The sequence below is a fragment of the Calliphora vicina genome, chromosome 3 (genome assembly GCF_958450345.1).
Source record: "Calliphora vicina chromosome 3, idCalVici1.1, whole genome shotgun sequence".
Classification (NCBI taxonomy): Eukaryota; Metazoa; Arthropoda; class Insecta; order Diptera; family Calliphoridae; genus Calliphora; species Calliphora vicina.
The window spans coordinates 123,426,426-123,439,867 of NC_088782.1; the positions used below are offsets into that span (position 1 = coordinate 123,426,426).

A 13,442-nucleotide genomic window follows, 5' to 3' on the forward strand; every position below is an offset into this window, starting at 1 on the left:
TTAGAGCAGATATTTTACTAAAGACTGGCATTATTCGAATGTAAATTTTATAAATTTTTATAATTTTTGAAAACATAAAATATATAGTCAAATATATTTAACGTATGAGTAATATTAATTATGTTCGTTAAGTTTTTAAAAATTTATTAAAAATCACAGATTTCTTTTGCTGGCATTTGAACAAAAACCGAAATTAGAATATACATTTCTCTAATATTAGCATATTTTAAATTAATAAAATTTTTCATTTTTATAATTAAAAAAAATTTTAATTTACGTTAAGATAATTTCAAAGATTATTCATTAAAAAAAATAGTTTTGAATATAAACTTGGGTATTATTTAATTTTTATAACAACTGAAATTAGAACAGATATTTTACTATTAAAATACGTTTTAAAAATAATACTTTTTATAACTTTTATAATTTAAAAAAATCCATTTCACGTAATAGTAATTGAATTTCTTCATAAAAATTTTATTTTTTTTTAATTTACAAAGAAACCAAAATTAAAGCAATTTGATGATTGTTTATGAATATTTTTTTTCATCCAAAAGTAAGAAGGATTTCTTCCTAAATTATCACTAAATTTTCCTCCAATTTTTTCTTACATTCATTGCTAGTGTGTCACCTTTTCTTGCCTTTAATACTTCATAGGTTTCTATTCATTGCTTTTGTTATTTTCTCCTACAAAAGATTTACTTAGTCTACCTTATTTTTTTTACTTATTTGCAGATTGTTTTCTACATCTCCTCTGGAAATCTTTTAAGTGTCTATAAGTTTTCTTTTTGATTTTCCGTGGAGTATTTTTTTTTTTTTCATTTTTCGGTTTTGCAGTTCTTATGTTTTTAGTTAAAAGAAACGTGCATTGTGTCTCTTTATCACCCTCACAATATCTTTTAACCATTTCTTGTAACTTACCTCCTTCCCAGCTCCCTTTCCCTCTGTAACTTTTTGGCTGAAGTCTTAAGAAAAACCATCAAGTTGGTTTTTGGTGGGTTTGGTTGGCTGTTAGTTGGTGGCTTTTCTTTTTTTTTTTTGGCAAGAAGCAACAATGATAGACAGTTTGTAAGAGAGATTTTGCAAATAGTGGGAGTGAGGTATTGAAGGGAAAAATACACTGGGAGTAATGGAATTAGGAAAGATTTTTGGGTGAAAATGTTTTAAATAACATTATATTAATTTTTTATTAAAAACTGTAATATTTTGTGCGGTTATGTGGATTTTAATTATTTTTTTTTTGCATTTTCAGTTACAAAAATATTTTTTTTAAGAAGTGCTCATATTTGACCCACTGTGGCTCACTTTGTGTTTCAATTTTCCATCCCTGCAAACTGTATTTTAAAAGCCTATGTCCTGCTTTATTGATGCTGCAAATTTTGTTTAAATCTTTTGATTAGTTTGGAAGTTCTATGGAAATTTGCAAAAAATTGTCTCAATCTGCCCCATTCCTGTTAAAATTGAAAATGTTTGCTTCTCGTGTTTCTAACTGTTTCTTTCAAATTATTTCTATAACAAATTGAAGGTAATTAATTCTAAGTGTTAAAATTCTTGTCAAATTAATATATAAATTAACAAAAATTCGTCTCAATCTGCCCCATTCCATTTAAAATTGCAAATGTTCACTTTTTCGTGTTTCTAACTATTTCTTTCAAATTATTGATATAACAAATGGAAGGTATTTAATTCCAAGAGTTAAAATTCTTGTCAAATTAATATTTGACATATTTTTTCTAGCTTTTTTATCATTTTTTATGTGTTTTGAGATTAAGAAGTGCTCATATTTGGCCCACTGTAGCTCATTTTGTGTTTCAATTTTATATTCCAGCAAACTGTATTCTGAAAGCCTATGACCAGCTTTATTGATATTTCAAATTTTGTTTAAATCCTTTGATTAGTTTGGAAGTTCTATGTAAATTAACAAAAATTTGTCTCAATGTTAAAATTGAAAATGTTTAGTTTTTCGTGTTTCTAACTATTTCTTTCAAATTATTTCTATAACAAATTGATGATATTAAATTCTTAAGGTTGAATTTCTTATAAGATTTGTTTTTGTCAAATATTTTCATACTTTTTGTTTAACATTTCTTTAACAAACTTGATTTTTTTTCTCTCTGTTTATATTACTTTACCATTGATTGTATTGATAGCCTCCATAGTAACCTTTTCTAGCTATTAACTCTTATTTCTTGAGTTGTTTGCTTGATGATTTTTATTTTCTTTCACATTTTATTTATTTATTTCTTTCTTTCATTTAGACCCTAAAATTTACTCGTCCTACATTTCTTTAGCTTTTTTGTTTAAATTGAACCTCCAAAACAAAAGCCCAACAATGTAACAATCAAGCAAAAATTGACTTTGAAACGTTGGCCAATATGTTGAGGTTGGTTCTTTAGAAAAGCAACAAAACAACAAAATTTCTATTGCCAGCCATCATATTTCAAGACTCCTCTAATAATTCTTGTTGCTGCAAAGATAATCAATTGTTGTTTCCTACATTCTAACATCGGCCCACTCGCCTGCTCTGTCTCTCTTCCAGCTGTAAGATTATTTATTTGCCTCAAACACATTCTATTGTTTGCCTCCCATCAGACAATGGCCAACAATTATGTTTTCTACGCTTTGGTGTTGGCCCAACTATCAAACTATTTAAAGCTTTGTAACGCTTTTTTTTGTCTCTCCTGCTTATGTAAATACTGTGTACAATTTTAGCTGCTAGAATGTACGAATATTAATAATTTTGTTGCCATTTCTAGGAACTCTTCAAAACAAAAAAAAAAAAACGATACATTTTACTGGAATTGAGAAAGAAAGAAAAAAATTATAGAAGGCGTAGTTTTGTTTGTTTTGTATTTGTTATTTAGCATCAAAACTACAAGATTTAGCTTGGAAGATTTCTTTGGAAATGAAGCTTTAGTTTTGTATTCTTTTTATCATTTAAGAGATATGGCGGGTGTGATAGTTGAAGATGTGAGTTATGGTCGTCTTTGTTTTGGAAATTATGACAGCTTAGATTTACGAGTTATTAAAGGATAAATTACAAGAAATTATAAGAAATATATTGGCAAAATTGGAGTATAGAAAGATCTGTTAATTAAAGCTCGAACTAGACTATATTAAGCTTATTATTAGGTCTTTAGATAGTCTAATTTAAACCCCAATTATATCCAAAATCAAATATATAAGTTAAGGCTCAATTGGAAGTTATCATACCAGTCTAGTTTAAACTTCAAATATAAAGTCTTCTTCCATTACAATGTCTCCTGTTGGTCTAGTTTAATCGCCAATTAGAAGTACTTTCTAATGTCCAGTTTAAACTTCAATTAAAAGAATTTTTAATACTCCCATTTAGGCTTCCATTATGTAGCCTAAACCAAGCTTTAATTAGAAGGTTTCTAATTTGTCTAGTTTAAGCTTAAATTTGTAGATATTTATCTCTAATTAAGCCTCAATTTTGATATATCTTACCAGTCAAGTTTAAACTTCAAATATAAGGTCTTAATCAATTATAATTTCTGTTTTTGGTCTAGTTTAATCGCCAATTAGAAGGACTTTATAATGTTTAGTTTAAACTTTGATTAAATGATTTCTCAAGAGTCCATTTAGGACTCAATTATGGGGCCCAAATGAAGCTTTAATTAGAAGCTTAGCTTAAGCTTTAGTTAGTAGATTATTAGATCTAGTTTAAGCCTGGCCTAGTTTAAACTTCAATGATAAAGTCTTTATCTATTATAATGTCTGCTTTTCAGTCTAGTTTAGGCGCCAATTAGAAGGACTTTAAAGTGTCCAATTTAAACTTCAATTAAAAGATTATTTAGCAGTCCAGTTTAAGCTTAAATTTAGAGGGCCTTACATTTGTCTAGTTTGAACCTTAATTGCTGGCTCTTTTTATCGAAAATTTTCTAAAGAAAATCAACGATAACTGACAGTTATCGAGAATTTTCTAAAGAAAATCAACGATAACTGGCAGTTATCGAAAATTTTGTAAAGAAAATCAACGATAACTGGCAGTTATCGAAAATTTTCTAAAGAAAATCAACGATAACTGGCAGTTATCGAAAATTTTCTAAAGAAAATCAACGATAACTGGCAGTTATCGATAATTTTCTAAAGAAAATCAACGATAACTGATAGTTATCGAAAATTTTCTAAAGAAAATCAACGATAACTGTTAGTTATCGAAAATTTTCTAAAGAAAATCAACGATAACTGATAGTTATAGAAAATTTTCTAAAGGAAATCAACAATAACTGACAGTTATCGAAAATTTTCTAAATGAAATCAACGATAACTGACAGTTATCAAAAATTTTCTAAAGAAAATCAACGATAACTGATAGTTATCGAAAATTTTCTAAATAAAATCAACGATAACTGATAGTTATCGAAAATTTTCTAAAGAAAATCAACGATAACTGACAGTTATCAAAAATTTTCTAAAGAAAATCAACGATAACTGCCAGTTATCCTCAATTTTCTATTAAAATTTATCGATAACTCCCGTTTATCGAAAATATTCTTTAGCTTTCTAAAGAAAATCAACGATAACTGCCAGTTATCGAAAATTTTCTTTAAAAATTTATCGATAATTCATATTTTTATTACACAAATCTCGTTAACTACGAGTTATAGTTAAATTTCTTTTGGTAAACTACAAGTTATCTTTCATTTTCATTAAAATGCTTTGAAAACTTATTTTTTTATTATTATTTTTACATTTTCTTTTGCCTGCTGTTATCTGTTATCCCTTTATTTGTGCCCCTATCTAGCAAAAAGTTATCGATAAATTATTTCATTACTTTGTGCATAAATAGAGTTTTGTTTTCTAACAACTTTTTGAGTGATTTTTAAATATTTTTTTTCATCTTTTTTAAAAACGTGTCCCAGCGTTTTTTTTTCTATTTTCCATGAACATTTTATGCAGTGATTTATACTTGTGTTGGTTACTTGAATATTTTTCTAATGATTTTTTTCACTCCACAAAATGTAACCAAGTGTGGCTGTTGTAACAACGTGCGCAAACATGTACACTGATTTCCATCTATTAACTCTGGATTTTTTTGTTTGTCTGAGTTTAAATAATAATGGTCTCCCTAGTCACTGGCATCTTCTCATGGTCTTGGTCTATTCCGTTGGCTAAATTTTTCATTGTACAATTGAATGAATGCATCATGTCTTCTATTCCACACAAAGTTTTTTTTTTATTATTTTTTCTTTTTGTATTTTTTCCTGGTACCTCGTGGTAGTAGTTTCTTTTTTTTTATGTAATTTCCATTTTTGGCCTTTAGGTTTTCGCTTAAAATATGTAAATGTGAAAAGTAAGCTTGTAATTCTTAATGCCTTTTTTTCTTCATCTTCAGCTCCATTCTTTTCTGCTGCTTTAACTTCTTTCCAAGTTGCTGTTATTGTTGTTGGTTGCTTGGTTTCTTTGTTGTGTTTCGTTACAAAAGGGAAGTCATTGAATTTAGGTTCCATGAAAGAAACTGTTCCTTAAGGGGTCTTTAGAAAAGAAATCTGTTCTTTTTTATTGTTTCAAAAATAAAAGAAGAAAATAAAATGTTGTGTTTAGAGCTGGTGGTTGGTTGAGTGTGTGTGGAAAGCCTGGAAGCCAGCATAGAACATGAATTTGTTTTAAGCACTCCCTGACATTATGGTTGGCATTAAACAAAAAAGTAACAAAAACGATTTTCTTTTTTCATTTTGTGAAAATAAAAAAGATCCAGAAAACATTGTTTGTCTGCCAAGTGGCAATAGAACAAACATTCATAGAAAACATTTTCAGAAAACATTTAAATCGTGCCCAGAAGATCGTTACATTACAAATAAACTAACACACAGTCATAGTCACCTCATTTATACATACATACATACAATACATAGACACACTTACTCAAACCTAGGACAACTGTAACTAATTTCCAAGTATTTTTTTTTCTTCCAAAAACATCATCAAGATTTCTTTTATTATTACATAAAAAAATAAACTTTTCTAAACATCTTTTCTCAAAAGACAATGTGTCATTCAAATTCACACAAGTTATCGATAACTGAACAGTTTTGTTATTGCTAGATTGTCAATAATCAACAATTGCTCAGGTTAACTACTTGTAAATTGATAACTAACAAAAAGTATTAAGGTCTGAAAGGAACTGTACAACAATATACAATTTCATTATCGATAAATTTCTTTAGAAAATTTTCAATAACTGGAAGTAATCGACAAATTTCTTTAGAAAATTTTCGATAACTTGGAGTTATCGATAAATTTGGTTGGAAAATTTTCAATAACTGTGAGTTATCGATAAATTTCTTTAGTAAATTTTCGATAACTGGGAGTTATCGATAAATTTCTTTATTAAATTTTCGATAACTCCAGTTATATATAAATTTCTTTAGAAAATTTTCGACACCTGGGAGTTACCGATAAATTTCTTAAGAAATGTTTCGATAAATCTCTTTAGAAAATTTTTGATAACTAGAAATGATCGATTTAGAAGACACTTTTCTTTATAAGAAAACTTTCATCAAAAAGCACTTTTCTTTTTCAGAAACTGCCTTTTAGAAGACACTTTTCTTTATAAGAAAACTTCCTTTTAGAAGACACTTTTCTCTATAAAAAAACTGTCTTTAACAAGACAATTTTCTCTATAAGATAACTGTCTTTTACTAGAAGTTATCGATAAATTTCTTTAGAAAATGTTCGATAACTGGAAGTTATCGAAAAATTTCTTTAATAAATTTTCGATAGCTGGAAGTTATCGATAAATTTTTTTTAGTAAGTTTTCGATAATTGGTTATCGATAATTTTTTTTTGGTAAATTTTCGATAACTGTCAAATTTTTAGTGTAAATTTTCGATAGCTGGGAGTAATCGATAAATTTTTTTTAGTAAATTTTCGATAACTAAGAGTTATTGATAAATTTCTCTAGTAAATTTTTCGATAACTGGAAGTTATCGATAAATTTATTTAATAAATTTTCGATAGCTGGGAGTTATCGATAAATTTTTTTTAGTAAATTTTCGATAAATTGGCGTTATCGATAAATTTCTTTAGAAAATTTTCGATAACTTGGAGTTATCATATAAATTTCTTTAGAAAATTTTCGATAACTTGGAGTTATCGATAAATTTCTTTAGAAAATTTTCGATAACTTGGAGTTATCGATAAATTTCTTTAAAAAAATTTCGATAACTTGGAGTTATCGATAAATTTCTTTAGAAAATTTTCGATAACTTGGAGTTATCGATAAATTTCTTTAAACAATTGTTGATAACTTGGAGTTATCGATAAATTTCTCTAGTATATTTTCGATAACTGGCAGTTATCGATAAATTTCTCTAGTATATTTTCGATAACTGGCAGTTATCGATAAATTTCTTTAGTAAGTTTTCGATAACTGGGAGTTATCGATAAATTTCTTCAGTAAATTTTCGATAGCTGGGAGTTATCGATAAATTTCTTTAGTAAATTTTCGATAACTGGGAGTTATCGATAAATTTCTTTAGAAACTTTTCGATAACTGGGTGTTATCGATAAATTTTCGATAACTGGAAGTTATCGGTCTATTTCATTAGAAAATTTTCAATAACAAGGAGTTATCGTTAATTTTCTTAAGATAATTTTCGATAACTGGGAGTGATCGATAAATTTCATTAGAAAATTTTCGATAACTCCAAGTCACCGCTAATTTTCTGGTGGTTATCGAATATTTTCTTATGAAATTGATCGATAACTTGCGGTTATCGCAAGTTTTCTCCATAAATTTATCAATTTCTGGTAGTTATCGAAAATTTTCTATAGAAATTAATCGAATTGTCGAATATTTTATCTAGAATTTTATAGATTAACAGTTGTTTTCTGTTGATGTGATCTCTTATCTTTATTTTCTGAATATTATTTAAAGTTTCTTTTGTTTTTATGACCCCTTTTATCATATTCCCATTGAACTCGTACAATTAGCATCAAAATGTCAATCATTTATTTAGTTTTAGTTGACAAAATTTCTTTGTTCTATTTGAAATTCCACAAACATTTGTGTGTCATTTGCTGTTGTTCGAAATTAATGATAGTTTTCCGTCAATTTCCCTTTAATCTAAAGGGATTTGTGTTATTGGTTTAAAGGGGTCATCTGCCGCTGGTGGTGGTCAGGGGATGTTTTCAATAGCTTTTGAATAACAAGATGACTCATCATTATTGTCGATAGCAATTGACAATGGAGTGTTTGTGAAAAAATAACACAAAACCGAAAAAATTGTCATTGTATCGAAGTCAAATTATTCATCAAAATTAGTTTGTTTGAATGGAAGCAGTTGGGTTAGAGGGGTTAAGATAAAATTTAGTTGTTTCTCTTAGTTGAATGATGTCGGTGCGGTGATGGGAGGGAGGACATTTAAACAATCACAGTGATAGCTGTGATGAAGGGGAGTGTGTGAATATTTTTGTCTCTGCAAATAGTTCAGAGGTCTTTTTCTAATTAACTTTGATGACAGCGGAGAGACAACTATTTGAAATTAATTTTGTAAATGACAAAATGTCTTGTGCCATGTTTAGATATTTAGTGTTTGACAGCTGTAAGAAACAAATTTAGGGGTTTGTTGCTTTAAATTTACAGCATGCTTGAGCTCAAGCTAACCAACCAACCACTCAAATAACAAATAACGAAGTGATGTCCATAAACTTAATGAGAATTTTAACAAGTAAATTTTATGTTTAGTTTTAAAGATTTAATTGGAAATAATTTTTATTTGTTTTCATTTTAATTACCATCTTTTTATTTACATATTTACACAGACAAGCAGTATTTGTTTAATTTGAAAGCAGCATGAAAACATTTTCATGCTCTTTAAGCTCTTTTGCCCAAAATTTACAACTTTTCTTGCTAAATTATCATCATAAATATTTTATTTTTAATACGTTTTATTTTGTTTTATTTTATTTGCTTCGTTTTTTATGCTCAACTATGAATTACTGACCTCCAAACATGCAATTTGTTCTAGAGAGATGTCGGCAAAAAATACTTCAACTTCATCTTCATTTTTGCACCAGCAGAACCGACTCATCTTTTGTATGTTTTCCTGTGTGTTAAATGAAAATAACTATAAAAAAAAGTTTTCAAATGAAATTTATGCAAATACTATAAATAAAGTATTAAAAACATGGGAGTCCGTTCTTCTTGTTTTAATTTACGCATAAGAAATTTATTTATTATTCCTAGTTTAAGGGTACTAGACTGTAAATTGTAGAGGAGAAAGAGCTTTTTGTGTGCAGTTGAAATTAGTTTCAAGTTGTTTTTTCTCATTCAGTTTTCAGTTTTATTTTTTGTTGCTTTATAACGTAAAAAAGTATTTTAATAAGTTTTTAACACGCCTTTTAAACATAAAATATATAATTGCTGTTTTTGGGGGGGATAGATGATGCTAGAGATGTAGGGGAGAGCCATGAAAGGAAATATTTAGGAGAAGAGGTAAATGTAGCAATTGTTGCAAAGGTAAAGGATAATCACAGACTATTATATTAAATTTTAGAATAAATCGAAAAACTTTCTATAAGAAAACTTTCTTGGTAGAAACTGTCTTTTAGAAGACACATTTCTTTAAGAAAAGTGTTTTTTGTAAGACACTTTTCTTTAAAAGAAAACTGTCTTTTTGAAGACTTTTTTTCTTTATAAGAAAACTGTCTTTAAGAAGACACTTTTCTTTATAAAAAACTGTCTTTTAGAAGACACTTTTCTTTATAAGAAAACTGTCTTTTAGAAGACTTTTTTGTTTATAAGAAAACTGTCTTTTAGAAGACACTTTTCTTTATAAGAAAACTGTCTTTTAGAAGACACTTTTCTTTATAAGAAAACTGTCTTTTAGAAGACACTTTTCTTTATAAGAAAACTGTCTTTTAGAAGACACTTTTCTTTATAAGAAAACTGTCTTTTAGAAGACACTTTTTTTTATAAGAAAACTGTCTGTTCTAGTTCTGTTCTAGTTCTGTTCTAGTTCTGTTCTAGTTCTGTTCTAGTTCTGTTCTAGTTCTGTTCTAGTTCTGTTCTAGTTCTGTTCTAGTTCTGTTCTAGTTCTGTTCTAGTTCTGTTCTAGTTCTGTTCTAGTTCTGTTCTAGTTCTGTTCTAGTTCTGTTCTAGTTCTGTTCTAGTTCTGTTCTAGTTCTGTTCTAGTTCTGTTCTAGTTCTGTTCTAGTTCTGTTCTAGTTCTGTTCTAGTTCTGTTCTAGTTCTGTTCTGTTCTAGTTCTGTTCTAGTTCTGTTCTAGTTCTGTTCTAGTTCTGTTCTAGTTCTGTTCTAGTTCTGTTCTAGTTCTGTTCTAGTTCTGTTCTAGTTCTGTTCTAGTTCTGTTCTAGTTCTGTTCTAGTTCTGTTCTAGTTCTGTTCTAGTTCTGTTCTAGTTCTGTTCTAGTTCTGTTCTAGTTCTGTTCTAGTTCTGTTCTAGTTCTGTTCTAGTTCTGTTCTAGTTCTGTTCTAGTTCTGTTCTAGTTCTGTTCTAGTTCTGTTCTAGTTCTGTTCTAGTTCTGTTCTAGTTCTGTTCTAGTTCTGTTCTAGTTCTGTTCTAGTTCTGTTCTAGTTCTGTTCTAGTTCTGTTCTAGTTCTGTTCTAGTTCTGTTCTAGTTCTGTTCTAGTTCTGTTCTAGTTCTGTTCTAGTTCTGTTCTAGTTCTGTTCTAGTTCTGTTCTAGTTCTGTTCTAGTTCTGTTCTAGTTCTGTTCTAGTTCTGTTCTAGTTCTGTTCTAGTTCTGTTCTAGTTCTGTTCTAGTTCTGTTCTAGTTCTGTTCTAGTTCTGTTCTAGTTCTGTTCTAGTTCTGTTCTAGTTCAGGTTCTCAGTTCAATGTGGTTATCGTGCATATCCTTAATCTGTGAAAATTATACTATTTGTAGCATTTTTTATGAAAATTATAAACAATTAAAATAAACCCTATCAAGCCATATAAAATTAAAACTCTTTCTCTTTTAGCCTCCACTTCCTTTTGTGTTCTAAAAGGATCAAATATATTTCATTATTATGATTTTTTTTTATTGAAATTATAGCAACTGAAATAAAATAAATACAAGTAGTAAAGTTGTATTAAAAAAAAACAACACATAGTGTAATAAAATACTAGTTGTTGGTTGTTTGTACATGAATGTGGCTGGTGGATGGAGCCTCCTGCTGTTTTTAAACAAATATGGTTTTAATTTTGCACTTTAGTCGGGGAATAATTTTCAAGCTAAACACTTGTTGAGCCGAATACAGGGCAAATTATTGTTATTGTGTTGTTAATATTGTTATTTTTTTTTGTTATTTAGTTGTATGGTTTTGGTGTTTCTATAATGCAAACAATTATAGAGGTTTTGTAGGGGATTAATTACATATTTTAATAAATGAATTATAAATGAAAGAGAAGTCTGATGTTACTTTCTTAGAAAATTAAGTAAAATAAGTTATTTATTTGCCAATTCCTTTCAATAATTTCTTTCTTTGATTTATTTCTTTCACAGCCTTAATTACTAGCAAATGATATTTGTGCGAAGGACCACCAAATGTGCCATAAATCCCTACAATTAAGCACTTTATCAAAAGCTTCTGTATGCAAAACTGCAGGCCATCCATACATGGAAAAAGGAGCCCAGCAACTCCCTGTACAAGCTGAGCAAACATTCCTTAACAATTTATAACACTTGCACATGCTCTCGTTTTAAATACCTACCCAAAAAAAGAGGAAACTTTACAATAACTACAAACTATAGCTGCAAAATTTAATAGGTTGCGTGTTCTGGCCAAGATTACAACAGGCGACACTCAGTGGGACTTTATATAGCTTATGGCAGCAAGTGTGTCGTCGTCCTGCACCATAACCACATATCAATTTATGGACAACTTCCAGGCCATACATAATAAGGATTTAAAGTTTAATATTTTATTTTTCTCAACCTTTTTTTCTATTTTTTACGTTCTTCTTGTTTAATCTCTAGGAGAACATAAAAATCCATAAAAAATTGTGTTTTTATAGAGATTACAGTAGGAAATATATAAAAAAAAATCATGAAATAAAATATATAAAAATGAACTGCATACTGCAGGTGCTATCATCTGCAGTTTCAATTAAAACTGTATAATAAAATTTTATGGAAAAAAGGAGAGTAACAGCAAAATAAAAGCAAACAAAAAAAAAATTGTGATTAATTTGTTGAAAAAAAGTTTACTAAAGGGGACAATTATGAAACACACTCTGGGGATAGTAAATGAAATATTTATATCATAAATTCTCTTAGAATATTTGAAACTTTAAACAAACAAACAATTTTTTTGGAAAAATTAAAAAAAAAACGTGAAATATTTCCAAAGGACAAATTTAAGTCCTAATAACTTGACCTAAAAACTTAACAAAATAAAAATTTTGCCACGCCCACTTTTTCTTATAATTAAAACTATTTTAAAACTAACATTTTGTGATGTCTGTAATAAAGCAAATTTGAAAAAATTTAAAATAAATTGTATATCATAGTAAAGCCCACCTTCCCTTCTACTTAAAACAAAAAAAATCTTGTAAATATCTCCAAAAATATACGAGTTATGTTAAAATAAGTAAAATAGTTATACACACAATTTTCCCATTTTAAGGGTTTTTAAACACAAAGTTTGGCTTTTCATAACTTTCTTAATAAACAAAAATTTTAAATTGAATTTTCCAGGAGATTAGCTAAGGAAGAGTACTTTATATTGACAAAAAATAAATCATAAAACATTTATAGTTTTAATACTATAAGAGTTTTGAAACTAAATGCTATAATTTCACAAAGTGGGTGTGGCAGTGGGCGTTAAAATTATAGTTTAAAAATAAGCCCCACTTTAATTTTACCCATAGCAAAAGAAATCCTATTAATAACCCTCAAAATAAGAGAGTTATATTAAAATAAGTGAAATCGTTATACAGACAATTTTCCAATTTTAAGGTTTTTTAAACCCAAAGTCTGTCTTGTCATAACTTTCTTAATCCAAAACCATTTTAAACGAAATTTCGCAACACGTTAGAGCAAGAAGAGGACTTTCTATTGCCAAAAGAATAAACCTAAAATCATTTATACTTTTAAAACTACAACAGTTTTTAAAGTAAACACTATAATTTCACAAAGTGGGCGTGGTAGTGGGCGTAAAAAAATTACTTCAAAAAGAAGCTCAACTTTCATTCTACCCAATGCAAAAGAAATCTTGTTAATATCTCTTGAAAAACATGAGTTATAACCAAAATTGTAAAATTCATATTGAACAAATCACTTGCTACTCGATTCTGTTGACCTGTTACTGGGACAAATTTTTCAACATCAAAATTTTGCAAATTTTTGGCGCAATTAATTTCATACTAACAAAGGCCAAGTTTAAAAGCTTATAGCTCAGCCAAGAATCATGCTATTATAATAAAACTTGGCTCAAAGAATCTACAAGACTAGGACTTTATAAGAAAAAAATA

The 13,442-nt window shown here is 28.2% G+C and overlaps 1 long non-coding RNA gene across 1 annotated transcript in view; it reads left to right on the plus strand.

Annotated features, from left to right (window-relative positions):
- The window catches only part of LOC135955802 (uncharacterized), a 75,479-nt gene extending 63,376 nt beyond the window's left edge, over positions 1–12,103 (plus strand). The window contains exon 3 of the long non-coding RNA XR_010576300.1: positions 11,473–12,103. This is a non-coding gene — a long non-coding RNA (uncharacterized LOC135955802). The remainder of the gene's footprint in view (positions 1–11,472) is intronic.
- The last annotated feature ends 1,339 nt before the right edge of the window (positions 12,104–13,442 follow it).